Raw genomic sequence first — 26,651 nt, forward strand, 5'->3', positions numbered from 1 at the left:
GGGAATCGAACCCGGGTCACCTGCTTGGAAGGCAGCTATGCTCACCACTATACCACCAACGCTCTGTGGCATATGTTTTTTTTAAACTCTAGACATCACAACCCTGAGTTCAATGACTATATTGCACCAGTATCAGAGGTATTTTTGGTTGACAGACCAACATGAAAATCAGGAAAAAATTTCTTGCAACTGCTAAGGAACTGGAGATTGAAACCAATGCAAAAGCTGTGCAGAAAAGGAGAAAGGGAAAGCAGCAGTTCAAATCATTGAAATAAGCATATATTGGCAGCAAGGGAAAAACAGCAGGGTAGAGAAAGAAAACAGCTCCACGAAATTCACAGGAGATTGATAATAGCAGGACAAAAAAAGGGAATAATAACGTTCCAAGCAGGCTCAGAAAGAAGTGCGAGGGTCCCATCTTTCGTTAATGGTCATAACTGTGCATCATTTCCTTTGAAGTGTAGGGTTGATTCTCTGACCATCTGTCTCCCTGACTTTGAGCAGAGACCGATAGTTGAGCAGTCTCTTCCCACAAAAAGCTGGCACAAGCCTGCTGTTTTCCGCTCTGGCAGCGTGGAAACGAGAGAGTGGTCCTCTCAAGAAAATAAATCAATCCATGCTAGCAGAGGATGGTTTCGATCCATCGACCTCTGGGTTATGGGCCCAGCACGCTTCCGCTGTGCCACTCTGCTTCCTGTTCAAAATGCTGTGGTTATGCAGATCAGGAGCCTTCAGCGGAGTGGCATGGGATCGCTGGAGCTATTCTGTCAGGGCTCTCAACTCATTTGCCTAAGAATGTCACAAGGCATGCTGGGTGCAGAAAATCTTCGCCTTCCCCTCTCACAGTCAGTCATAGGGGAAAGTCAAGGCCCTCTCAGTCACTAGCCATGTCACGCCTTTGTCAAGACAGAAGCACCCCCACCCGCTCCTTCTCTGTGATCCTGCGCTACCATGCTCAGGTTTTGGCCTTACCTGGGAGCCAGAGGTGCTCCCGGTGAGGGCTTGCCCGGTATGAGCGTTTGGGAGCGTTTGGGACATGAGTGGACTTAGGACTGGAAGTTCTGTCCATTCGAAGCAGCCAACCTTCCTGCTGCAGACAGGGGCTGTTCCCTTGGGTTTCTTTCACCTTGCTCTCGGATAAATTTGGTTGTATGCTGCAGTTGCCTGCGATGACTACAAGGTGGCGCTGCTTTCAGGTTAGAGCACAAATATGCAGAAAATGTTGGGGACTTTTACCACATTTATCGGTGGTGGGTCTCGCACATTTTTTCCAGGGGAGAGATATTGACCTGAAACACTTTTTACTGCAGAGATGCTGCAGTTCTAAAGGCTGGTCGGGCAGAAGGGCTTAGCCGTTTCATTGCCTGCCCCCCTGCAGCCCATTTATTACCAGCAGTTGTGAGTGGTGACTGCTGTTTGTAAAATATAAAAATTTCAGGACATAGAAAGTCGCAGACGGGGCTTTTGGGATGCCTGCCTATGTCTTTGCTTATTATTTAACTAATAGCTGAGTAATCTGGTCAAGATATTTCTCTTTTTTTTAACATATTGCGTTAGAATAGCTACAGCTTGCTTAATGTATAAATATTAGCACTGCGTTGGCCGGGAATCGAACCCGGGTCAACTGCTTGGAAGGCAGCTATGCTCACCACTATACCACCAACGCTCTGTGGCATATGTTTTTTTTAAACTCTAGACATCACAACCCTGAGTTCAATGACTATATTGCACCAGTATCAGAGGTATTTTTGGTTTACAGACCAACATGAAAATCAGGAAAAAAGTTCTTGCAACTGCTAAGGAACTGGAGATTGAAACCAATGCAAAAGCTGCGCAGAAAAGGAGAAAGGGAAAGCAGCAGTTCAAATCATTGAAATAAGCATATATTGGCAGCAAGGGAAAAACAGCAGGGTAGAGAAAGAAAACAGCTCCACGAAATTCACAGGAGATTGATAATAGCAGCACAAAAAAAGGGAATAATAACGTTCCAAGCAGGCTCAGAAAGAAGTGCGAGGGTCCCATCTTTCGTTAATGGTCATAACTGTGCATCATTTCCTTTGAAGTGTAGGGTTGATTCTCTGACAATCTGTCTCCCTGACTTTGAGCAGAGACCGATAGTTGAGCAGTCTCTTCCCACAAAAAGCTGGCACAAGCCTGCTGTTTTCCGCTCTGGCAGCGTGGAAACGAGAGAGTGGTCCTCACAAGAAAAAAAATCAATTCATGCTAGCAGAGGATGGTTTCGATCCATCGACCTCTGGGTTATGGGCCCAGCACGCTTCCGCTGTGCCACTCTGCTTCCTGCTCAAAATGCTGTGGTTATGCAGATCAGGAGCCTTCAGAGGAGTGGCATGGGATCGCTGGAGCTATTCAGGCAGGGCTCTCACCTCATTTGCCTAAGAATGTCACAAGGCATGCTGGGTGCAGAAAATCTTCGCCTTCCCCTCTCACAGTCAGTCATAGGGGAAAGTCAAGGCCCTCTCAGTCACTAGCCATGTCACGCCTTTGTCAAGACAGAAGCACCCCCACCCGCTCCTTCTCTGTGATCCTGCACTACCATGCTCAGGTTTTGGCCTTACCTGGGAGCCAGAGGTGCACCCGGTGAGGGCTTGCCCGGTATGAGCGTTCGGGACATGAGTGGACTTAGGACTGGAAGTTCTGTCTATTCGAAGCAGCCAACCTTCCTGCTGCAGACAGGGGCTGTTCCCTTGGGTTTCTTTCACCTTGCTCTCGGATAAATTTGGTTGTATGCTGCAGTTGCCTGCGATGACTAAAAGGTGGCGCTGCTTTCAGGTAAGAGCACAAATATGCAGAAAATGTTGGGGACTTTTGCCACATTTATCGGTGGTGGGTCTCGCACATTTTTTCCAGGGGAGAGATATTGACCTGAAACACTTTTTACTGCAGAGATGCTGCAGTTCTAAAGGCTGGTCGGGCAGAAGGGCTTGGCCATTTCATTGCCTGCCCCCCTGCAGCCCATTTATTACCAGCAGTTGTGAGTGGTGACTGCTGTTTGTAAAATATAAAAATTTCAGGACATAGAAAGTCGCAGACGGAGCTTTTGGGATGCCTGCCTATGTCTTTGTTTATTATTTATCTAATAGCTGAGTAATCTGGTCAAGATATTTCTCTTTTTTTAACATATTGCGTTAGAATAGCTATAGCTTGCTTAATGTATAAATATTAGCACTGCGTTGGCCGGGAATCGAACCTGGGTCAACTGCTTGGAAGGCAGCTATGCTCACCACTATACCACCAACGCTCCGTGGCATATGTATTTTTAAAACTCTAGACATCACAACCCTGAGTTCAATGACTATATTGCACCAGTATCAGAGGTATTTTTGGTTTACAGACCAACATGAAAATCAGGAAAAAAGTTCTTGCAACTGCTAAGGAACTGGAGATTGAAACCAATGCAAAAGCTGCGCAGAAAAGGAGAAAGAGAAAGCAGCAGTTCAAATCATTGAAATAAGCATATATTGGCAGCAAGGGAAAAACAGCAGGGTAGAGAAAGAAAACAGCTCCACGAAATTCACAGGAGATTGATAATAGCAGGACAAAAAAAGGGAATAATAACGTTCCAAGCAGGCTCAGAAAGAAGTGCGAGGGTCCCATCTTTCGTTAATGGTCATAACTGTGCATCATTTCCTTCGAAGTGTAGGGTTGATTCTCTGACCATCTGTCTCCCTGACTTTGAGCAGAGACCGATAGTTGAGCAGTCTCTTCCCACAAAAAGCTGGCACAAGCCTGCTGTTTTCCGCTCTGGCAGCGTGGAAACGAGAGAGTGGTCCTCACAAGAAAAAAAATCAATCCATGCTAGCAGAGGATGGTTTCGATCCATCGACCTCTGGGTTATGGGCCTAGCACGCTTCCGCTGCGCCACTCTGCTTCCTGCTCAAAATGCTGTGGTTATGCAGATCAGGAGCCTTCAGAGGAGTGGCATGGGATCGCTGGAGCTATTCTGGCAGGGCTCTCACCTCATTTGCCTAAGAATGTCACAAGGCATGCTGGGTGCAGAAAATCTTCGCCTTCCCCTCTCACAGTCAGTCATAGGGGAAAGTCAAGGCCCTCTCAGTCACTAGCCATGTCACGCCTTTGTCAAGACAGAAGCACCCCCACCCGCTCCTTCTCTGTGATCCTGCGCTACCATGCTCAGGTTTTGGCCTTACCTGGGAGCCAGAGGTGCACCCGGTGAGGGCTTGCCCGGTAGGAGCGTTCGGGACGTGAGTGGACTTAGGACTGGAAGTTCTGTCCATTCAAAGCAGCCAACCTTCCTGCTGCAGACAGGGGCTGTTCCCTTGGGTTTCTTTCACCTTGCTCTCGGATAAATTTGGTTGTATGCTGCAGTTGCCTGCGATGACTACAAGGTGGTGCTGCTTTCAGGTAAGAGCACAAATATGCAGAAAATGTTGGGGACTTTTGCCACATTTATCGGTGGTGGGTCTCGCACATTTTTTCCAGGGGAGAGATATTGACCTGAAACACTTTTTACTGCAGAGATGCTGCAGTTCTAAAGGCTGGTCGGGCAGAAGGGCTTAGCGTTTCATTGCCTGCCCCCCTGCAGCCCATTTATTACCAGCAGTTGTGAGTGGTGACTGCTGTTTGTAAAATATAAAAATTTCAGGACATAGAAAGTCGCAGACAGAGTTTTTGGGATGCCTGCCTATGTCTTTGTTTATTATTTATCTAATAGCTGAGTAATCTGGTCAAGATATTTCTCTTTTTTTAAAGATATTGCGTTAGAATAGCTACTGCTTTCTTAATGTATAAATATTAGCACTGCGTTGGCCAGGAATCGAACCCGGGTCAACTGCTTGGAAGGCAGCTATCCTCACCACTATACCACCAACGCTCTGTGGCATATGTTTTTTTTAAACTCTAGACATCACAACCCTGAGTTAAATGACTATATTGCACCAGTATCAGAGGTATTTTTGGTTGACAGACCAACATGAAAATCAGGAAAAAATTTCTTGCAACTGCTAAGGAACTGGAGATTGAAACCAATGCAAAAGCTGTGCAGAAAAGGAGAAAGGGAAAGCAGCAGTTCAAATCATTGAAATAAGCATATATTGGCAGCAAGGGAAAAACAGCAGGGTAGAGAAAGGAAACAGCTCCACGAAATTCACAGGAGATTGATAATAGCAGGACAAAAAAAGGGAATAATAACGTTCCAAGCAGGCTCAGAAAGAAGTGCGAGGGTCCCATCTTTCGTTAATGGTCATAACTGTGCATCATTTCCTTTGAAGTGTAGGGTTGATTCTCTGACCATCTGTCTCCCTGACTTTGAGCAGAGACCGATAGTTGAGCAGTCTCTTCCCACAAAAAGCTGGCACAAGCCTGCTGTTTTCCGCTCTGGCAGCGTGGAAACGAGAGAGTGGTCCTCACAAGAAAATAAATCAATCCATGCTAGCAGAGGATGGTTTCGATCCATCGACCTCTGGGTTATGGGCCCAGCACGCTTCCGCTGTGCCACTCTGCTTCCTGCTCAAAATGCTGTGGTTATGCAGATCAGGAGCCTTCAGAGGAGTGGCATGGGATCGCTGGAGCTATTCTGGCAGGGCTCTCAACTCATTTGCCTAAGAATGTCACAAGGCATGCTGGGTGCAGAAAATCTTCGCCTTCCCCTCTCACAGTCAGTCATAGGGGAAAGTCAAGGCCCTCTCAGTCACTAGCCATGTCACGCCTTTGTCAAGACAGAAGCACCCCCACCCGCTCCTTCTCTGTGATCCTGCGCTACCATGCTCAGGTTTTGGCCTTACCTGGGAGCCAGAGGTGCACCCGGTGAGGGCTTGCACGGTATGAGCGTTTGGGACCGTTTGGGACGTGAGTGGACTTAGGACTGGAAGTTCTGTCCATTCGAAGCAGCCAACCTTCCTGCTGCAGACAGGGGCTGTTCCCTTGGGTTTCTTTCACCTTGCTCTCGGATAAATTTGGTTGTATGCTGCAGTTGCCTGCGATGACTACAAGGTGGCGCTGCTTTCAGGTTATGGCACAAATAGGCAGAAAATGTTGGGGACTTTTACCACATTTATCGGTGGTGGGTCTCGCACATTTTTTCCAGGGGAGAGATATTGACCTGAAACACTTTTTACTGCAGAGATGCTGCAGTTCTAAAGGCTGGTCGGGCAGAAGGGCTTAGCCGTTTCATTGCCTGCCCCCCTGCAGCCCATTTATTACCAGCAGTTGTGAGTGGTGACTGCTGTTTGTAAAATATAAAAATTTCAGGACATAGAAAGTCGCAGACAGAGCTTTTGGGATGCCTGCCTATGTCTTTGTTTATTATTTATCTAATAGCTGAGTAATCTGGTCAAGATATTTCTCTTTTTTTTAAGATATTGCGTTAGAATAGCTACTGCTTTCTTAATGTATAAATATTAGCACTGCGTTGGCCAGGAATTGAACCCGGGTCAACTGCTTGGAAGGCAGCTATCATCACCACTATACCACCAACGCTCTGTAGCATATGTTTTTTTTAAACTCTAGACATCACAACCCTGAGTTCAATGACTATATTGCACCAGTATCAGAGGTATTTTTGGTTTACAGACCAACATGAAAATCAGGAAAAAAGTTCTTGCAACTGCTAAGGAACTGGAGATTGAAACCAATGCAAAAGCTGCGCAGAAAAGGAGAAAGGGAAAGCAGCAGTTAAAATCATTGAAATAAGCATATATTGGCAGCAAGGGAAAAACAGCAGGGTAGAGAAAGAAAACAGCTCCACGAAATTCACAGGAGATTGATAATAGCAGGACAAAAAAAGGGAATAATAACGTTCCAAGCAGGCTCAGAAAGAAGTACGAGGGTCCCATCTTTCGTTAATGGTCATAACTGTGCATCATTTCCTTTGAAGTGTAGAGTTGATTCTCTGACCATCTGTCTCCCTGACTTTGAGCAGAGACCGATAGTTGAGCAGTCTCTTCCCACAAAAAGCTGGCCCAAGCCTGCTTTTTTCCGCTCTGGCAGCGTGGAAACGAGAGAGTGGTCCTCACAAGAAAAAAAATCAATCCATGCTAGCAGAGGATGGTTTTGATCCATCAACCTCTGGGTTATGGGCCCAGCACGCTTCCGCTGTGCCACTCTGCTTCCTGCTCAAAATGCTGTGGTTATGCAGATCAGGAGCCTTCAGAGGAGTGGCATGGGATCGCTGGAGCTATTCTGGCAGGGCTCTCACCTCATTTGCCTAAGAATGTCACAAGGCATGCTGGGTGCAGAAAATCTTCGCCTTCCCCTCTCACAGTCAGTCATAGGGGAAAGTCAAGGCCCTCTCAGTCACTAGCCATGTCACGCCTTTGTCAAGACAGAAGCACCCCCACCCGCTCCTTCTCTGTGATCCTGCGCTACCATGCTCAGGTTTTGGCCTTACCTGGGAGCCAGAGGTGCACCCGGTGAGGGCTTGCCCGGTAGGAGCGTTCGGGACGTGAGTGGACTTAGGACTGGAAGTTCTGTCCATTCGAAGCAGCCAACCTTCCTGCTGCAGACAGGGGCTGTTCCCTTGGGTTTCTTTCACCTTGCTCTCGGATAAATTTGGTTGTATGCTGCAGTTGCCTGCGATGACTACAAGGTGGCGCTGCTTTCAGGTAAGAGCACAAATATGCAGAAAATGTTGGGGACTTTTGCCACATTTATCGGTGGTGGGTCTCGCACATTTTTTCCAGGGGAGAGATATTGATCTGAAACACTTTTTACTGCAGAGATGCTGCAGTTCTAAAGGCTGGTCGGGCAGAAGGGCTTAGCCGTTTCATTGCCTGCCCCCCTGCAGCCCATTTATTACCAGCAGTTGTGAGTGGTGACTGCTGTTTGTAAAATATAAAAATGTCTGGACATAGAAAGTCGCAGACGGGGCTTTTGGGATGCCTGCCTATGTCTTTGTTTATTATTTATCTAATAGCTGAGTAATCTGGTCAAGATATTTCTCTTTTTTTTAACATATTGCATTAGAATAGCTACAGCTTGCTTAATGTATAAATATTAGCACTGCGTTGGCCGGGAATCGAACCCGGGTCAACTGCTTGGAAGGCAGCTATGCTCACCACTATACCACCAACGCTCCATGGCATATGTTTTTTTTAAACTCTAGACATCACAACCCTGAGTTCAATGACTATATTGCACCAGTATCAGAGGTATTTTTGGTTTACAGACCAACATGAAAATCAGGAAAAAAGTTCTTGCAACTGCTAAGGAACTGGAGATTGAAACCAATGCAAAAGCTGCGCAGAAAAGGAGAAAGGGAAAGCAGCAGTTCAAATCATTGAAATAAGCATATATTGGCAGCAAGGGAAATACAGAAGGGTAGAGAAAGAAAACAGCTCCACGAAATTCACAGGAGATTGATAATAGCAGGACAAAAAAAGGGAATAATAACGTTCCAAGCAGGCTCAGAAAGAAGTGCGAGGGTCCCATCTTTCTTTAATGGTCATAACTGTGCATCATTTCCTTTGAAGTGTAGGGTTGATTCTCTGACCATCTGTCTCCCTGACTTTGAGCAGAGACCGATAGTTGAGCAGTCTCTTCCCACAAAAAGCTGGCACAAGCCTGCTGTTTTCCGCTCTGGCAGCGTGGAAACGAGAGAGTGGTCCTCACAAGAAAAAAAATCAATCCATGCTAGCAGAGGATGGTTTCGATCCATCGACCTCTGGGTTATGGGCCCAGCACGCTTCCGCTGCGCCACTCTGCTTCCTGCTCAAAATGCTGTGGTTATGCAGATCAGGAGCCTTCAGAGGAGTGGCATGGGATCGCTGGAGCTATTCTGGCAGGGCTCTCACCTCATTTGCCTAAGAATGTCACAAGGCATGCTGGGTGCAGAAAATCTTCGCCTTCCCCTCTCACAGTCAGTCATAGGGGAAAGTCAAGGCCCTCTCAGTCACTAGCCATGTCACGCCTTTGTCAAGACAGAAGCACCCCCACCCGCTCCTTCTCTGTGATCCTGCGCTACCATGCTCAGGTTTTGGCCTTACCTGGGAGCCAGAGGTGCACCCGGTGAGGGCTTGTCCGGTAGGAGCGTTCGGGACGTGAGTGGACTTAGGACTGGAAGTTCTGTCCATTCGAAGCAGCCAACCTTCCTGCTGCAGACAGGGGCTGTTCCCTTGGGTTTCTTTCACCTTGCTCTCGGATAAATTTGGTTGTATGCTGCAGTTGCCTGCGATGACTACAAGGTGGCGCTGCTTTCAGGTAAGAGCACAAATATGCAGAAAATGTTGGGGACTTTTACCACATTTATCGGTGGTGGGTCTCGCACATTTTTTCCAGGGGAGAGATATTGACCTGAAACACTTTTTACTGCAGAGATGCTGCAGTTCTAAAGGCTGGTCGGGCAGAAGGGCTTAGCCGTTTCATTGCCTGCCCCCCTGCAGCCCATTTATTACCAGCAGTTGTGAGTGGTGACTGCTGTTTGTAAAATATAAAAATTTCAGGACATAGAAAGTCGCAGACTGAGCTTTTGGGATGCCTGCCTATGTCTTTGTTTATTATTTATCTAATAGCTGAGTAATCTGGTCAAGATATTTCTCTTTTTTTTAACATATTGCGTTAGAATAGCTACAGCTTGCTTAATGTATAAATATTAGCACTGCGTTGGCCGGGAATCAAACCCGGGTCAACTGCTTGGAAGGCAGCTATGCTCACCACTATACCACCAACACTCCGTGGCATATTTGTTTTTTTAAACTCTAGACATCACAACCCTGAGTTCAATGACTATATTGCACCAGTATCAGAGGTATTTTTGGTTTACAGACCAACATGAAAATCAGGAAAAAAGTTCTTGCAACTGCTAAGGAACTGGAGATTGAAACCAATGCAAAAGCTGCGCAGAAAAGGAGAAAGGGAAAGCAGCAGTTCAAATCATTGAAATAAGCATATATTGGCAGCAAGGGAAAAAGAGCAGGGTAGAGAAAGAAAACAGCTCCACGAAATTCACAGGAGATTGATAATAGCAGGACAAAAAAAGGGAATAATAACGTTCCAAGCAGGCTCAGAAAGAAGTGCGAGGGTCCCATCTTTCGTTAATGGTCATAACTGTGCATCATTTCCTTTGAAGTGTAGGGTTGATTCTCTGACCATCTGTCTCCCTGACTTTGAGCAGAGACCGATAGTTGAGCAGTCTCTTCCCACAAAAAGCTGGCACAAGCCTGCTTTTTTCCGCTCTGGCAGCGTGGAAACGAGAGAGTGGTCCTCACAAGAAAAAAAATCAATCCATGCTAGCAGAGGATGGTTTCGATCCATCAACCTCTGGGTTATGGGCCCAGCACGCTTCCGCTGCGCCACTCTGCTTCCTGCTCAAAATGCTGTGGTTATGCAGATCAGGAGCCTTCAGAGGAGTGGCATGGGATCGCTGGAGCTATTCTGGCAGGGCTCTCACCTCATTTGCCTAAGAATGTCACAAGGCATGCTGGGTGCAGAAAATCTTCGCCTTCCCCTCTCACAGTCAGTCATAGGGGAAAGTCAAGGCCCTCTCAGTCACTAGCCATGTCACGCCTTTGTCAAGACAGAAGCACCCCCACCCGCTCCTTCTCTGTGATCCTGCGCTACCATGCTCAGGTTTTGGCCTTACCTGGGAGCCAGAGGTGCACCCGGTGAGGGCTTGCCCGGTAGGAGCGTTCGGGACGTGAGTGGACTTAGGACTGGAAGTTCTGTCCATTCGAAGCAGCCAACCTTCCTGCTGCAGACAGGGGCTGTTCCCTTGGGTTTCTTTCACCTTGCTCTCGGATAAATTTGGTTGTATGCTGCAGTTGCCTGCGATGACTACAAGGTGGCGCTGCTTTCAGGTAAGAGCACAAATATGCAGAAAATGTTGGGGACTTTTACCACATTTATCGGTGGTGGGTCTCGCACATTTTTTCCAGGGGAGAGATATTGACCTGAAACACTTTTTACTGCAGAGATGCTGCAGTTCTAAAGGCTGGTCGGGCAGAAGGGCTTAGCCGTTTCATTGCCTGCCCCCCTGCAGCCCATTTATTACCAGCAGTTGTGAGTGGTGACTGCTGTTTGTAAAATATAAAAATTTCAGGACATAGAAAGTCGCAGACGGGGCTTTTGGGATGCCTGCCTATGTCTTTGTTTATTATTTATCTAATAGCTGAGTAATCTGGTCAAGATATTTCTCTTTTTTTTAACATATTGCGTTAGAATAGCTACAGCTTGCTTAATGTATAAATATTAGCACTGCGTTGGCCGGGAATCGAACCCGGGTCAACTGCTTGGAAGGCAGCTATGCTCACCACTATACCACCAACCCTCCGTGGCCTATGTTTTTTTTAAACTCTAGACATCACAACCCTGAGTTCAATGACTATATTGCACCAGTATCAGAGGTATTTTTGGTTTACAGACCAACATGAAAATCAGGAAAAAAGTTCTTGCAACTGCTAAGGAACTGGAGATTGAAACCAATGCAAAAGCTGCGCAGAAAAGGAGAAAGGGAAAGCAGCAGTTCAAATCATTGAAATAAGCATATATTGGCAGCAAGGGAAAAACAGCAGGGTAGAGAAAGAAAACAGCTCCACGAAATTCACAGGAGATTGATAATAGCAGGACAAAAAAAGGGAATAATAACGTTCCAAGCAGGCTCAGAAAGAAGTGCGAGGGTCCCATCTTTCGTTAATGGTCATAACTGTGCATCATTTCCTTTGAAGTGTAGGGTTGATTCTCTGACCATCTGTCTCCCTGACTTTGAGCAGAGACCGATAGTTGAGCAGTCTCTTCCCACAAAAAGCTGGCACAAGCCTGCTGCTTTCCGCTCTGGCAGCGTGGAAACGAGAGAGTGGTCCTCACAAGAAAAAAAATGAATCCATGCTAGCAGAGGATGGTTTCGATCCATCGACCTCTGGGTTATGGGTCCTGCACGCTTCCGCTGCGCCACTCTGCTTCCTGTTCAAAATGCTGTGGTTATGCTGATCAGGAGCCTTCAGAGGAGTGGCATGGGATCACTGGAGCTATTCTGGCAGGGCTCTCACCTCATTTGCCTAAGAATGTCACAAGGCATGCTGGGTGCAGAAAATCTTCGCCTTCCCCTCTCACAGTCAGTCATAGGGGAAAGTCAAGGCCCTCTCAGTCACTAGCCATGTCACGCCTTTGTCAAGACAGAAGCACCCCCACCCGCTCCTTCTCTGTGATCCTGCGCTACCATGCTCAGGTTTTGGCCTTACCTGGGAGCCAGAGGTGCACCCAGTGAGGGCTTGCCCGGTATCAGCGTTTGGGAGCGTTCGGGACGTGAGTGGACTTAGGACTGGAAGTTCTGTCCATTCGAAGCAGCCAACCTTCCTGCTGCAGACAGGGGCTGTTCCCTTGGGTTTCTTTCACCTTGCTCTCGGATAAATTTGGTTGTATGCTGCAGTTGCCTGCGATGACTACAAGGTGGCGCTGCTTTCAGGTAAGAGCACAAATATGCAGAAAATGTTGGGGACTTTTGCCACATTTATCGGTGGTGGGTCTCGCACATTTTTTCCAGGGAAGAGATATTGACCTGAAACACTTTTTACTGCAGAGATGCTGCAGTTCTAAAGGCTGGTCGGGCAGAAGGGCTTAGCCGTTTCATTGCCTGCCCCCCTGCAGCCCATTTATTACCAGCAGTTGTGAGTGGTGACTGCTGTTTGTAAAATATAAAAATTTCAGGACATAGAAAGTCGCAGACGGAGCTTTTGGGATGCCTGCCTATGTCTTTGTTTATTATTTATCTAATAACTGAGTAATCTGGTCAAGATATTTCTCTTTTTTTTAACATATTGCGTTAGAATAGCTACAGCTTGCTTAATGTATAAATATTAGCACTGCGTTGGCCGGGAATCGAACCCGGGTCAACTGCTTTGAAGGCAGCTATGCTCACCACTATACCACCAACTCTCCGTGGCATATGTTTTTTTTAAACTCTAGACATCACAACCCTGAGTTCAATGACTATATTGCACCAGTATCAGAGGTATTTTTGGTTTACAGACCAACATGAAAATCAGGAAAAAAGTTCTTGCAACTGCTCAGGAACTGGAGATTGAAACCAATGCAAAAGCTGCGCAGAAAAGGAGAAAGGGAAAGCAGCAGTTCAAATCATTGAAATAAGCATATATTGGCAGCAAGGGAAAAACAGCAGGGTAGAGAAAGAAAACAGCTCCACGAAATTCACAGGAGATTGATAATAGCAGGACAAAAAAAGGGAATAATAACGTTCCAAGCAGGCTCAGAAAGAAGTGCGAGGGTCCCATCTTTCGTTAATGGTCATAACTGTGCATCACTTCCTTCGAAGTGTAGGGTTGATTCTCTGACCATCTGTCTCCCTGACTTTGAGCAGAGACCGATAGTTGAGCAGTCTCTTCCCACAAAAAGCTGGCACAAGCCTGCTGTTTTCCGCTCTGGCAGCGTGGAAACGAGAGAGTGGTCCTCACAAGAAAAAAAATCAATCCATGCTAGCAGAGGATGGTTTCGATCCATCGACCTCTGGGTTATGGGCCCAGCACGCTTCTGCTGCGCCACTCTGCTTGCTGCTCAAAATGCTGTGGTTATGCAGATCAGGAGCCTTCAGAGGAGTGGCATGGGATCGCTGGAGCTATTCTGGCAGGGCTCTCACCTCATTTGCCTAAGAATGTCACAAGGCATGCTGGGTGCAGAAAATCTTCGCCTTCCCCTCTCACAGTCAGTCATAGGGGAAAGTCAAGGCCCTCTCAGTCACTAGCCATGTCACGCCTTTGTCAAGACAGAAGCACCCCCACCCGCTCCTTCTCTGTGATCCTGCGCTACCATGCTCAGGTTTTGGCCTTACCTGGGAGCCAGAGGTGCACCCGGTGAGGGCTTGCCCGGTAGGAGCGTTCGGGACGTGAGTGGACTTAGGACTGGAAGTTCTGTCCATTCAAAGCAGCCAACCTTCCTGCTGCAGACAGGGGCTGTTCCCTTGGGTTTCTTTCACCTTGCTCTCGGATAAATTTGGTTGTATGCTGCAGTTGCATGCGATGACTACAAGGTGGCGCTGCTTTCAGGTAAGAGCACAAATATGCAGAAAATGTTGGGGACTTTTGCCACATTTATCGGTGGTGGGTCTCGCACATTTTTTCCAGGGGAGAGATATTGACCTGAAACACTTTTTACTGCAGAGATGCTGCAGTTCTAAAGGCTGGTCGGGCAGAAGGGCTTAGCCGTTTCATTGCCTGCCCCCCTGCAGCCCATTTATTACCAGCAGTTGTGAGTGGTGACTGCTGTTTGTAAAATATAAAAATTTCAGGACATAGAAAGTCGCAGACGGAGCTTTGGGGATGCCTGCCTATGTCTTTGTTTATTATTTATCTAATAGCTGAGTAATCTGGTCAAGATATTTCTCTTTTTTTTAAGATATTGCGTTAGAATAGCTACTGCTTTCTTAATGTATAAATATTAGCACTGCGTTGGCCGGGAATCGAACCCGGGTCAACTGCTTGGAAGGCAGCTATCCTCACCACTATACCACCAACGCTCTGTGGCATATGCTTTTTTTAAACTCTAGACATCACAACCCTGAGTTCAATGACTATATTGCACCAGTATCAGAGGTATTTTTGGTTTACAGCCCAACATGAAAATCAGGAAAAAAATTCTTGCAACTGCTAAGGAACTGGAGATTGAAACCAATGCAAAAGCTGTGCAGAAAAGGAGAAAGGGAATGCAGCAGTTCAAATCATTGAAATAAGCATATATTGGCAGCAAGGGAAAAACAGCAGGGTAGAGAAAGAAAACAGCTCCACGAAATTCACTGGAGATTGATAATAGCAGGACAAAAAAAGGGAATAATAACATTCCAAGCAGGCTCAGAAAGAAGTGCGAGGGTCCCATCTTTCGTTAATGGTCATAACTGTGCATCATTTCCTTTGAAGTGTAGGGTTGATTCTATGACCATCTGTCTCCCTGACTTTGAGCAGAGACCGATAGTTGAGCAGTCTCTTCCCACAAAAAGCTGGCACAAGCCTGCTGTTTTCCGCTCTGGCAGCGTGGAAACGAGAGAGTGGTCCTCACAAGAAAATAAATCAATCCATGCTAGCAGAGGATGGTTTCGATCCATCGACCTCTGGGTTATGGGCCCAGCACGCTTCCGCTGCGCCACTCTGCTTCCTGTTCAAAATGCTGTGGTTATGCAGATCAGGAGCCTTCAGAGGAGTGGCATGGGATTGCTGGAGCTATTCTGGCAGGGCTCTCACCTCATTTGCCTAAGAATGTCACAAGGCATGCTGGGTGCAGAAAATCTTCGCCTTCCCCTCTCACAGTCAGTCATAGGGGAAAGTCAAGGCCCTCTCAGTCACTAGCCATGTCACGCCTTTGTCAAGACAGAAGCACCCCCACCCGCTCCTTCTCTGTGATCCTGCGCTACCATGCTCAGGTTTTGGCCTTACCTGGGAGCCAGAGGTGCACCCGGTGAGGGCTTGCCCGGTATGAGCGTTTGGGAGCGTTTGGGACGTGAGTGGACTTAGGACTGGAAGTTCTGTCCATTCGAAGCAGCCAACCTTCCTGCTGCAGACAGGGGCTGTTCCCTTGGGTTTCTTTCACCTTGCTCTCGGATAAATTTGGTTGTATGCTGCCGTTGCCTGCGATGACTACAAGGTGGCGCTGCTTTCAGGTTAGAGCACAAATATGCAGAAAATGTTGGGGACTTTTACCACATTTATCGGTGGTGGGTCTCGCACATTTTTTCCAGGGGAGAGATATTGACCTGAAACACTTTTTACTGCAGAGATGCTGCAGTTCTAAAGGCTGGTCGGGCAGAAGGGCTTAGCCGTTTCATTGCCTGCCCCCCTGCAGCCCATTTATTACCAGCAGTTGTGAGTGGTGACTGCTGTTTGTAAAATATAAAAATTTCAGGACATAGAAAGTCGCAGACAGAGCTTTTGGGATGCCTGCCTATGTCTCTCTTTATTATTTATCTAATAGCTGAGTAATCTGGTCAAGATATTTCTCTTTTTTTTAACATATTGCATTAGAATAGCTACATCTTGCTTAATGTATAAACATTAGCACTGCTTTGGCTGGGAATCGAACCCGGGTCAACTGCTTGGAAGGCAGCTATGCTCACCACTATACCACCAACGCTCAGTGGCATATGCTTTTTTTAAACTCTAGACATCTCAACCCTGAGTTCAATGACTATATTGCACCAGTATCAGAGGTATTTTTGGTTTACAGACCAACATGAAAATCAGGAAAAAAGTTCTTGCAACTGCTAAGGAACTGGAGATTGAAACCAATGCAAAAGCTGCGCTGAAAAGGAGAAAGGGAAAGCAGCAGTTCAAATCATTGAAATAAGCATATATTGGCAGCAAGGGAAAAACAGCAGGGTAGAGAAAGAAAACAGCTCCACGAAATTCACAGGAGATTGATAATAGCAGGACAAAAAAAGGGAATAATAACGTTCCAAGCAGGCTCAGAAAGAAGTGCGAGGGTCCCATCTTTCGTTAATGGTCATAACTGTGCATCATTTCCTTTGAAGTGTAGGGTTGATTCTCTGACCATCTGTCTCCCTGACTTTGAGCAGAGACCGATAGTTGAGCAGTCTCTTCCCACAAAAAGCTGGCACAAGCCTGCTTTTTTCCGCTCTGGCAGCGTGGAAACGAGAGAGTGGTCCTCACAAGAAAAAAAATCAATCCATGCTAGCAGAGGATGGTTTCGATCCATCAACCTCTGGGTTATGGGCCCAGCACGCTTCCGCTGCGCCACTCTGCTTCCTGCTCAAAATGCTGTGGTTATGCAGATCAGGAGCCTTCAGAGGAGTGGCATGGGATCGCTGGAGCTATTCTGGCAGGGCTCTCACCTCATTTGCCTAAGAATGTCACAAGGCATGCTGGGTGCAGAAAATCTTCGCCTTCCTCTCTCACAGTCAGTCATAGGGGAAAGTCAAGGCCCTCTCAGTCACTAGCCATGTCACGCCTTTGTCAAGACAGAAGCACCTTCACCCGCTCCTTCTCTGTGATCCTGCGCTACCATGCTCAGGTTTTGGCCTTACCTGGGAGCCAGAGGTGCACCCGGTGAGGGCTTGCCCGGTATGAGCGTTTGGGAGCGTTTGGGACGTGAGTGGACTTAGGACTGGAAGTTCTGCCTTTCGAAGCAGCCAACCTTCCTGCTGCAGACAGGGGCTGTTCCCTTGGGTTTCTTTCAACTTGCTCTCGGATAAATTTGGTTGTGTGCTGCAGTTGCCTGCGATGACTACAAGGTGGCGCTGCTTTCAGGTAAGAGCACAAATATGCAGAAAATGTTGGGGACTTTTGCCACATTTATCGGTGGTGGGTCTCGCACATTTTTTCCAGGGGAGAGATATTGACCTGAAACACTTTTTACTGCAGAGATGCTGCAGTTCTAAAGGCTGGTCGGGCAGAAGGGCTTAGCCGTTTCATTGCCTGCCCCCCTGCAGCCCATTTATTACCAGCAGTTGTGAGTGGTGACTGCTGTTTGTAAAATATAAAAATTTCAGGACATAGAAAGTCGCAGACAGAGCTTTTGGGATGCCTGCCTATGTCTTTGTTTATTATTTATCTAATAGCTGAGTAATCTGGTCAAGATATTTCTCTTTTTTTTAAGATATTGCGTTAGAATAGCTACTGCTTTCTTAATGTATAAATATTAGCACTGCGTTGGCCGGGACTCGAACCCGGGTCAACTGTTTGGAAGGCAGCTATCCTCACCACTATACCACCAACGCTCTGTGGCATATGTTTTTTTTAAACTCTAGACATCACAACCCTGAGTTCAATGACTATATTGCACCAGTATCAGAGGTATTTTTGGTTTACAGACCAACATGAAAATCAGGAAAAAATTTCTTGCAACTGCTAAGGAACTGGAGATTGAAACCAATGCAAAAGCTGTGCAGAAAAGGAGAAAGGGAAAGCAGCAGTTCAAATCATTGAAATAAGCATATATTGGCAGCAAGGGAAAAACAGCAGGGTAGAGAAAGAAAACAGCTCCACGAAATTCACAGGAGATTGATAATAGCAGGACAAAAAAAGGGAATAATAACGTTCCAAGCAGGCTCAGAAAGAAGTGCGAGGGTCCCATCTTTCGTTAATGGTCATAACTGTGCATCATTTCCTTTGAAGTGTAGGGTTGATTCTCTGACCATCTGTCTCCCTGACTTTGAGCAGAGACCGATAGTTGAGCAGTCTCTTCCCACAAAAAGCTGGCACAAGCCTGCTGTTTTCCGCTCTGGCAGCGTGGAAACGAGAGAGTGGTCCTCACAAGAAAATAAATCAATCCATGCTAGCAGAGGATGGTTTCGATCCATCGACCTCTGGGTTAGGGGCCCAGCACGCTTCCGCTGCGCCACTCTGCTTCCTGCTCAAAATGCTGTGGTTATGCAGATCAGGAGCCTTCAGAGGAGTGGCATGGGATTGCTGGAGCTATTCTGGCAGGGCTCTCACCTCATTTGCCTAAGAATGTCACAAGGCATGCTGGGTGCAGAAAATCTTCGCCTTCCCCTCTCACAGTCAGTCATAGGGGAAAGTCAAGGCCCTCTCAGTCACTAGCCATGTCACGCCTTTGTCAAGACAGAAGCACCCCCACCCGCTCCTTCTCTGTGATCCTGCGCTACCATGCTCAGGTTTTGGCCTTACCTGGGAGCCAGAGGTGCACCCGGTGAGGGCTTGCCCGGTATGAGCGTTTGGGAGCGTTTGGGACGTGAGTGGACTTAGGACTGGAAGTTCTGTCCATTCGAAGCAGCCAACCTTCCTGCTGCAGACAGGGGCTGTTCCCTTGGGTTTCTTTCACCTTGCTCTCGGATAAATTTGGTTGTATGCTGCAGTTGCCTGCGATGACTACAAGGTGGCGCTGCTTTCAGGTTAGAGCACAAATATGCAGAAAATGTTGGGGACTTTTACCACATTTATCGGTGGTGGGTCTCGCACATTTTTTCCAGGGGAGAGATATTGACCTGAAACACTTTTTACTGCAGAGATGCTGCAGTTCTAAAGGCTGGTCGGGCAGAATGCTTAGCCGTTTCATTGCCTGCCCCCCTGCAGCCCATTTATTACCAGCAGTTGTGAGTGGTGACTGCTGTTTGTAAAATATAAAAATTTCAGGACATAGAAAGTCGCAGACAGAGCTTTTGGGATGCCTGCCTATGTCTTTGTTTATTATTTATCTAATAGCTGAGTAATCTGGTCAAGATATTTCTCTTTTTTTTAACATATTGCATTAGAATAGCTACAGCTTGCTTAATGTATAAATATTAGCACTGCTTTGGCCGGGAATTGAACCCGGGTCAACTGCTTGGAAGGCAGCTATGCTCACCACTATACCACCAACCCTCAGTGGCATATGCTTTTTTTAAACTCTAGACATCACAACCATGAGTTCAATGACTATATTGCACCAGTATCAGAGGTATTTTTGGTTTACAGACCAACATGAAAATCAGGAAAAAAGTTCTTGCAACTGCTAAGGAACTGGAGATTGAAACCAATGCAAAAGCTGCGCAGAAAAGGAGAAAGGGAAAGCAGCAGTTCAAATCATTGAAATAAGCATATATTGGCAGCAAGGGAAAAACAGCAGGGTAGAGAAAGAAAACAGCTCCACGAAATTCACAGGAGATTGATAATAGCAGGACAAAAAAAGGGAATAATAACGTTCCAAGCAGGCTCAGAAAGAAGTGCGAGGGTCCCATCTTTCGTTAATGGTCATAACTGTGCATCATTTCCTTTGAAGTGTAGGGTTGATTCTCTGACCATCTGTCTCCCTGACTTTGAGCAGAGACCGATAGTTGAGCAGTCTCTTCCCACAAAAAGCTGGCACAAGCCTGCTTTTTTCCGCTCTGGCAGCGTGGAAACGAGAGAGTGGTCCTCACAAGAAAAAAAATCAATCCATGCTAGCAGAGGATGGTTTCGATCCATCAACCTCTGGGTTATGGGCCCAGCACGCTTCCGCTGCGCCACTCTGCTTCCTGCTCAAAATGCTGTGGTTATGCAGATCAGGAGTCTTCAGAGGAGTGGCATGGGATCGCTGGAGCTATTCTGGCAGGGCTCTCACCTCATTTGCCTAAGAATGTCACAAGGCATGCTGGGTGCAGAAAATCTTTGCCTTCCCCTCTCACAGTCAGTCATAGGGGAAAGTCAAGGCCCTCTCAGTCACTAGCCATGTCACGCCTTTGTCAAGACAGAAGCACCCCCACCCGCTCCTTCTCTGTGATCCTGCGCTACCATGCTCAGGTTTTGGCCTTACCTGGGAGCCAGAGGTGCACCCGGTGAGGGCTTGCCCGGTAGGAGTGTTCGGGACGTGAGTGGACTTAGGACTGGAAGTTCTGTCCATTCGAACCAGCCAACCTTCCTGCTGCAGACAGGGGCTGTTCCCTTGGGTTTCTTTCACCTTGCTCTCGGATAAATTTGGTTGTATGCTGCAGTTGCCTGCGATGACTACAAGGTGGCGCTGCTTTCAGGTAAGAGCACAAATATGCAGAAAATGTTGGGGACTTTTGCCACATTTATCGGTGGTGGGTCTCGCACATTTTTTCCAGGGGAGAGATATTGACCTGAAACACTTTTATACTGCAGAGATGCTGCAGTTCTAAAGGCTGGTCGGGCAGAAGGGCTTAGCCGTTTCATTGCCTGCCCCCCTGCAGCCCATTTATTACCAGCAGTTGTGAGTGGTGACTGCTGTTTGTAAAATATAAAAATTTCAGGACATAGAAAGTCGCAGACGGAGCTTTTGGGATGCCTACCTATGTCTTTGTTTATTATTTATCTAATAACTGAGTAATCTGGTCAAGATATTTCTCTTTTTTTTAACATATTGCGTTAGAATAGCTACAGCTTGCTTAATGTATAAATATTAGCACTGCGTTGGCCGGGAATCGAACCAGGGTCAACTGCTTGGAAGGAAGCTATGCTCACCACTATACCACCAACGCTCCGTGGCATATCTTTTTTTTAAACTCTAGACATCACAACCTTGAGTTCAATGACTATATTGCACCAGTATCAGAGGTATTTTTGGTTTACAGACCAACATGAAAATCAGGAAAAAAGTTCTTGCAACTGCTCAGGAACTGGAGATTGAAACCAATGCAAAAGCTGCGCAGAAAAGGAGAAAGGGAAAGCAGCAGTTCAAATCATTGAAATAAGCATATATTGGCAGCAAGGGAAAAACAGCAGGGTAGAGAAAGAAAATAGCTCCACGAAATTCACAGGAGATTGATAATAGCAGGACAAAAAAAGGGAATAATAACGTTCCAAGCAGGCTCAGAAAGAAGTGCGAGGGTCCCATCTTTCGTTAATGGTCATAACTGTGCATCATTTCCTTCGAAGTGTAGGGTTGATTCTCTGACCATCTGTCTCCCTGACTTTGAGCAGAGACCGGTAGTTGAGCAGTCTCTTCCCACAAAAAGCTGGCACAAGCCTGCTGTTTTCCGCTCTGGCAGCGTGGAAACGAGAGAGTGGTCCTCACAAGAAAAAAAATGAATCCATGCTAGCAGAGGATGGTTTCGATCCATCGACCTCTGGGTTATGGGCCCAGCACGCTTCCGCTGCGCCACTCTGCTTCCTGCTCAAAATGCTGTGGTTATGCAGATCAGGAGCCTTCAGAGGAGTGGCATGGGATCGCTGGAGCTATTCTGGCAGGGCTCTCACCTCATTTGCCTAAGAATGTCACAAGGCATGCTGGGTGCAGAAAATCTTCGCCTTCCCCTCTCGCAGTCAGTCATAGGGGAAAGTCAAGGCCCTCTCAGTCACTAGCCATGTCACGCCTTTGTCAAGACAGAAGCACCCCCACCCGCTCCTTCTCTGTGATCCTGCGCTACCATGCTCAGGTTTTGGCCTTACCTGGGAGCCAGAGGTGCACCCGGTGAGGGCGAGCGTTCGGGACGTGAGTGGACTTAGGACTGGAAGTTCTGTCCATTCAAAGCAGCCAACCTTCCTGCTGCAGACAGAGGCTGTTCCCTTGGGTTTCTTTCACCTTGCTCTCGGATAAATTTGGTTGTATGCTGCAGTTGCCTGTGATGACTACAAGGTGGCGCTGCTTTCAGGTAAGAGCACAAATATGCAGAAAATGTTGGGGACTTTTGCCACATTTATCGGTGGTGGGTCTCGCACATTTTTTCCAGGGAAGAGATATTGACCTGAAACACTTTTTACTGCAGAGATGCTGCAGTTCTAAAGGCTGGTCGGGCAGAAGGGCTTAGCCGTTTCATTGCCTGCCCCCCTGCAGCTCATTTATTACCAGCAGTTGTGAGTGGTGACTGCTGTTTGTAAAATATAAAAATTTCAGGACATAGAAAATCGCAGACGGAGCTTTTGGGATGCCTGCCTATGTCTTTGTTTATTATTTATCTAATAGCTGAGTAATCTGGTCAAGATATTTCTCTTTTTTTTAAGATATTGCGTTAGAATAGCTACTGCTTTCTTAATGTATAAATATTAGCACTGCGTTGGCCGGGAATCGAACCCGGGTCAACTGCTTGGAAGGCAGCTATCATCACCACTATACCACCAACGCTCTGTAGCATATGTTTTTTTTAAACTCTAGACATCACAACCCTGAGTTCAATGACTATATTGCACCAGTATCAGAGGTATTTTTGGTTTACAGACCAACATGAAAATCAGGAAAAAAATTCTTGCAACTGCTAAGGAACTGGAGATTTAAACCAATGCAAAAGCTGCGCAGAAAAGGAGAAAGGGAATGCAGCAGTTCAAATCATTGAAATAAGCATATATTGGCAGCAAGGGAAAAACAGCAGGGTAGAGAAAGAAAACAGCTCCACGAAATTCACAGGAGATTGATAATAGCAGGACAAAAAAAGGGAATAATAACGTTCCAAGCAGGCTCAGAAAGAAGTGCAAGGGTCCCATCTTTCGTTAATGGTCATAACTGTGCATCATTTCCTTTGAAGTGTAGGGTTGATTCTCTGACCATCTGTCTCCCTGACTTTGAGCAGAGACCGATAGTTGAGCAGTCTCTTCCCACAAAAAGCTGGCACAAGCCTGCTGTTTTCCGCTCTGGCAGCGTGGAAACGAGAGAGTGGTCCTCACAAGAAAATAAATCAATCCATGCTAGCAGAGGATGGTTTCGATCCATCGACCTCTGGGTTATGGGCCCAGCACGCTTCCGCTGCGCCACTCTGCTTCCTGTTCAAAATGCTGTGGTTATGCAGATCAGGAGCCTTCAGAGGAGTGGCATGGGATCGCTGGAGCTATTCTGGCAGGGCTCTCACCTCATTTGCCTAAGAATGTCACAAGGCATGCTGGGTGCAGAAAATCTTCGCCTTCCCCTCTCACAGTCAGTCATAGGGGAAAGTCAAGGCCCTCTCAGTCACTAGCCATGTCACGCCTTTGTCAAGACAGAAGCACCCCCACCTGCTCCTTCTCTGTGATCCTGCGCTACTATGCTCAGGTTTTGGCCTTACCTGGGAGCCAGAGGTGCACCCGGTGAGGGCTTGCCCGGTATGAGCGTTTGGGAGCGTTTGGGACGTGAGTGGACTTAGGACTGGAAGTTCTGTCCATTCGAAGCAGCCAACCTTCCTGCTGCAGACAGGGGCTGTTCCCTTGGGTTTCTTTCACCTTGCTCTCGGATAAATTTGGTTGTATGCTGCCGTTGCCTGCGATGACTACAAGGTGGCGCTGCTTTCAGGTTAGAGCACAAATATGCAGAAAATGTTGGGGACTTTTACCACATTTATCGGTGGTGGGTCTCGCACATTTTTTCCAGGGGAGAGATATTGACCTGAAACACTTTTTACTGCAGAGATGCTGCAGTTCTAAAGGCTGGTCGGGCAGAAGGGCTTAGCCGTTTCATTGCCTGCCCCCCTGCAGCCCATTTATTACCAGCAGTTGTGAGTGGTGACTGCTGGTGTAAAATATAAAAATTTCAGGACATAGAAAGTCGCAGACAGAGCTTTTGGGATGCCTGCCTATGTCTCTGTTTATTATTTATCTAATAGCTGAGTAATCTGGTCAAGATATTTCTCTTTTTTTTAACATATTGCGTTAGAATAGCTACAGCTTGCTTAATGTATAAACATTAGCACTGCTTTGGCCGGGAATCGAACCCGGGTCAACTGCTTGGAAGGCAGCTATGCTCACCACTATACCACCAACGCTCAGTGGCATATGTTTTTTTTAAACTCTAGACATCACAACCCTGAGTTAAATGACTATATTGCACCAGTATCAGAGGTATTTTTGGTTGACAGACCAACATGAAAATCAGGAAAAAATTTCTTGCAACTGCTAAGGAACTGGAGATTGAAACCAATGCAAAAGCTGTGCAGAAAAGGAGAAAGGGAAAGCAGCAGTTCAAATAGTTGAAATAAGCATATATTGGCAGCAAGGGAAAAACAGCAGGGTAGAGAAAGAAAACAGCTCCACGAAATTCACAGGAGATTGATAATAGCAGGACAAAAAAAGGGAATAATAACGTTCCAAGCAGGCTCAGAAAGAAGTGCGAGGGTCCCATCTTTCGTTAATGGTCATAACTGTGCATCATTTCCTTTGAAGTGTAGGGTTGATTCTCTGACCATCTGTCTCCCTGACTTTGAGCAGAGACCGATAGTTGAGCAGTCTCTTCCCACAAAAAGCTGGCACAAGCCTGCTGTTTTCCGCTCTGGCAGCGTGGAAACGAGGGAGTGATCCTCACAAGAAAATAAATCAATCCATGCTAGCAGAGGATGGTTTCGATCCCTCGACCTCTGGGTTATGGGCCCAGCACGCTTCCGTTGTGCCACTCTGCTTCCTGTTCAAAATGCTGTGGTTATGCAGATCAGGAGCCTTCAGAGGAGTGGCATGGGATCGCTGGAGCTATTCTGGCAGGGCTCTCAACTCATTTGCCTAAGAATGTCACAAGGCATGCTGGGTGCAGAAAATCTTCGCCTTCCCCTCTCACAGTCAGACATAGGGGAAAGTCAAGGCCCTCTCAGTCACTAGCCATGTCACGCCTTTGTCAAGACAGAAGCACCCCCACCCGCTCCTTCTCTGTGATCCTGCGCTACCATGCTCAGGTTTTGGCCTTACCTGGGAGCCAGAGGTGCACCCGGTGAGGGCTTGCCCGGTATGAGCGTTTGGGAGCGTTTGGGACGTGAGTGGACTTAGGACTGGAAGTTCTGTCCATTCGAAGCAGCCAACCTTCCTGCTGCAGACAGGGGCTGTTCCCTTGGGTTTCTTTCACCTTGCTCTCGGATAAATTTGGTTGTATGCTGCAGTTGCCTGCGATGACTACAAGGTGGCGCTGCCTTCAGGTTACGGCACAAATAGGCAGAAAATGTTGGGGACTTTTACCACATTTATCGGTGGTGGGTTTCGCACATTTTTTCCAGGGGAGAGATATTGACCTGAAACACTTTTTACTGCAGAGATGCTGCAGTTCTAAAGGCTGGTCGGGCAGAAGGGCTTACCCGTTTCATTGCCTGCCCCCCTGCAGCCCATTTATTACCAGCAGTTGTGAGTGGTGACTGCTGTTTGTAAAATATAAAAATTTCAGGACATAGAAAGTCGCAGACAGAGCTTTTGGGATGCCTGCCTATGTCTTTGTTTATTATTTATCTAATAGCTGAGTAATCTGGTCAAGATATTTCTCTTTTTTTTAACATATTGCGTTAGAATAGCTACAGCTTGCTTAATGTATAAATATTAGCACTGCTTTGGCCGGGAATCGAACACGGGTCAACTGCTTGGAAGGCAGCTATGCTCACCACTATACCACCAACGCTCAGTGGCATATGCTTTTTTTAAACTCTAGACATCACAACCCTGAGTTCAATGACTATATTGCACCAGTATCAGAGGTATTTTTGGTTTACAGACCAACATGAAAATCAGGAAAAAAGTTCTTGCAACTGCTAATGAACTGGAGATTGAAACCAATGCAAAAGCTGCGCAGAAAAGGAGAAAGGGAAAGCAGCAGTTCAAATCATTGAAATAAGCATATATTGGCAGCAAGGGAAAAACAGCAGGGTAGAGAAAGAAAACAGCTCCACGAAATTCACAGGAGATTGATAATAGCAGGACAAAAAAAGGGAATAATAACGTTCCAAGCAGGCTCAGAAAGAAGTGCGAGGGTCCCATCTTTCGTTAATGGTCATAACTGTGCATCATTTCCTTTGAAGTGTAGGGTTGATTCTCTGACCATCTGTCTCCCTGACTTTGAGCAGAGACCGATAGTTGAGCAGTCTCTTCCCACAAAAAGCTGGCCCAAGCCTGCTTTTTTCCGCTCTGGCAGCGTGGAAACGAGAGAGTGGTCCTCACAAGAAAAAAAATCAATCCATGCTATCAGAGGATGGTTTCGATCCATCAACCTCTGGGTTATGGGCCCAGCACGCTTCCGCTGCGCCACTCTGCTTCCTGCTCAAAATGCTGTGGTTATGCAGATCAGGAGCCTTCAGAGGAGTGGCATGGGATCGCTGGAGCTATTCTGGCAGGGCTCTCACCTCATTTGCCTAAGAATGTCACAAGGCATGCTGGGTGCAGAAAATCTTCGCCTTCCCCTCTCACAGTCAGTCATAGGGGAAAGTCAAGGCCCTCTCAGTCACTAGCCATGTCACGCCTTTGTCAAGACAGAAGCACCCCCACCCGCTCCTTCTCTGTGATCCTGCGCTACCATGCTCAGGTTTTGGCCTTACCTGGGAGCCAGAGGTGCACCCGGTGAGTTCTTGCCCGGTAGGAGCGTTCGGGACGTGAGTGGACTTAGGACTGGAAGTTCTGTCCATTCGAAGCAGCCAACCTTCCTGC

General features: G+C 47.0%; 6 non-coding genes across 6 annotated transcripts; all 6 read right to left on the reverse strand.

The window, feature by feature from the left end:
- Positions 1-1,594: 1,594 nt before the first annotated feature.
- Positions 1,595-1,666, reverse strand: TRNAG-UCC (transfer RNA glycine (anticodon UCC)). The gene has a single exon. It is a non-coding gene; the product is annotated as a tRNA-Gly (tRNA).
- Positions 1,667-7,978: 6,312 nt separating this feature from the next.
- TRNAG-UCC (transfer RNA glycine (anticodon UCC)) lies at positions 7,979-8,050 on the reverse strand. The gene has a single exon. It is a non-coding gene; the product is annotated as a tRNA-Gly (tRNA).
- Positions 8,051-14,365: 6,315 nt separating this feature from the next.
- Positions 14,366-14,437, reverse strand: TRNAG-UCC (transfer RNA glycine (anticodon UCC)). Its single transcript has one exon. It is a non-coding gene; the product is annotated as a tRNA-Gly (tRNA).
- Positions 14,438-18,202: 3,765 nt separating this feature from the next.
- TRNAR-CCU (transfer RNA arginine (anticodon CCU)) lies at positions 18,203-18,274 on the reverse strand. The gene has a single exon. It is a non-coding gene; the product is annotated as a tRNA-Arg (tRNA).
- Positions 18,275-22,353: 4,079 nt separating this feature from the next.
- Positions 22,354-22,425, reverse strand: TRNAG-UCC (transfer RNA glycine (anticodon UCC)). Its single transcript has one exon. It is a non-coding gene; the product is annotated as a tRNA-Gly (tRNA).
- A 1,531-nt stretch (positions 22,426-23,956) lies between these two features.
- Positions 23,957-24,028, reverse strand: TRNAG-UCC (transfer RNA glycine (anticodon UCC)). The gene has a single exon. It is a non-coding gene; the product is annotated as a tRNA-Gly (tRNA).
- Positions 24,029-26,651: the final 2,623 nt, after the last annotated feature.

Source organism: Pleurodeles waltl, unplaced genomic scaffold (assembly GCF_031143425.1).
Source record: "Pleurodeles waltl isolate 20211129_DDA unplaced genomic scaffold, aPleWal1.hap1.20221129 scaffold_69, whole genome shotgun sequence".
Taxonomy (NCBI): Eukaryota; Metazoa; Chordata; class Amphibia; order Caudata; family Salamandridae; genus Pleurodeles; species Pleurodeles waltl.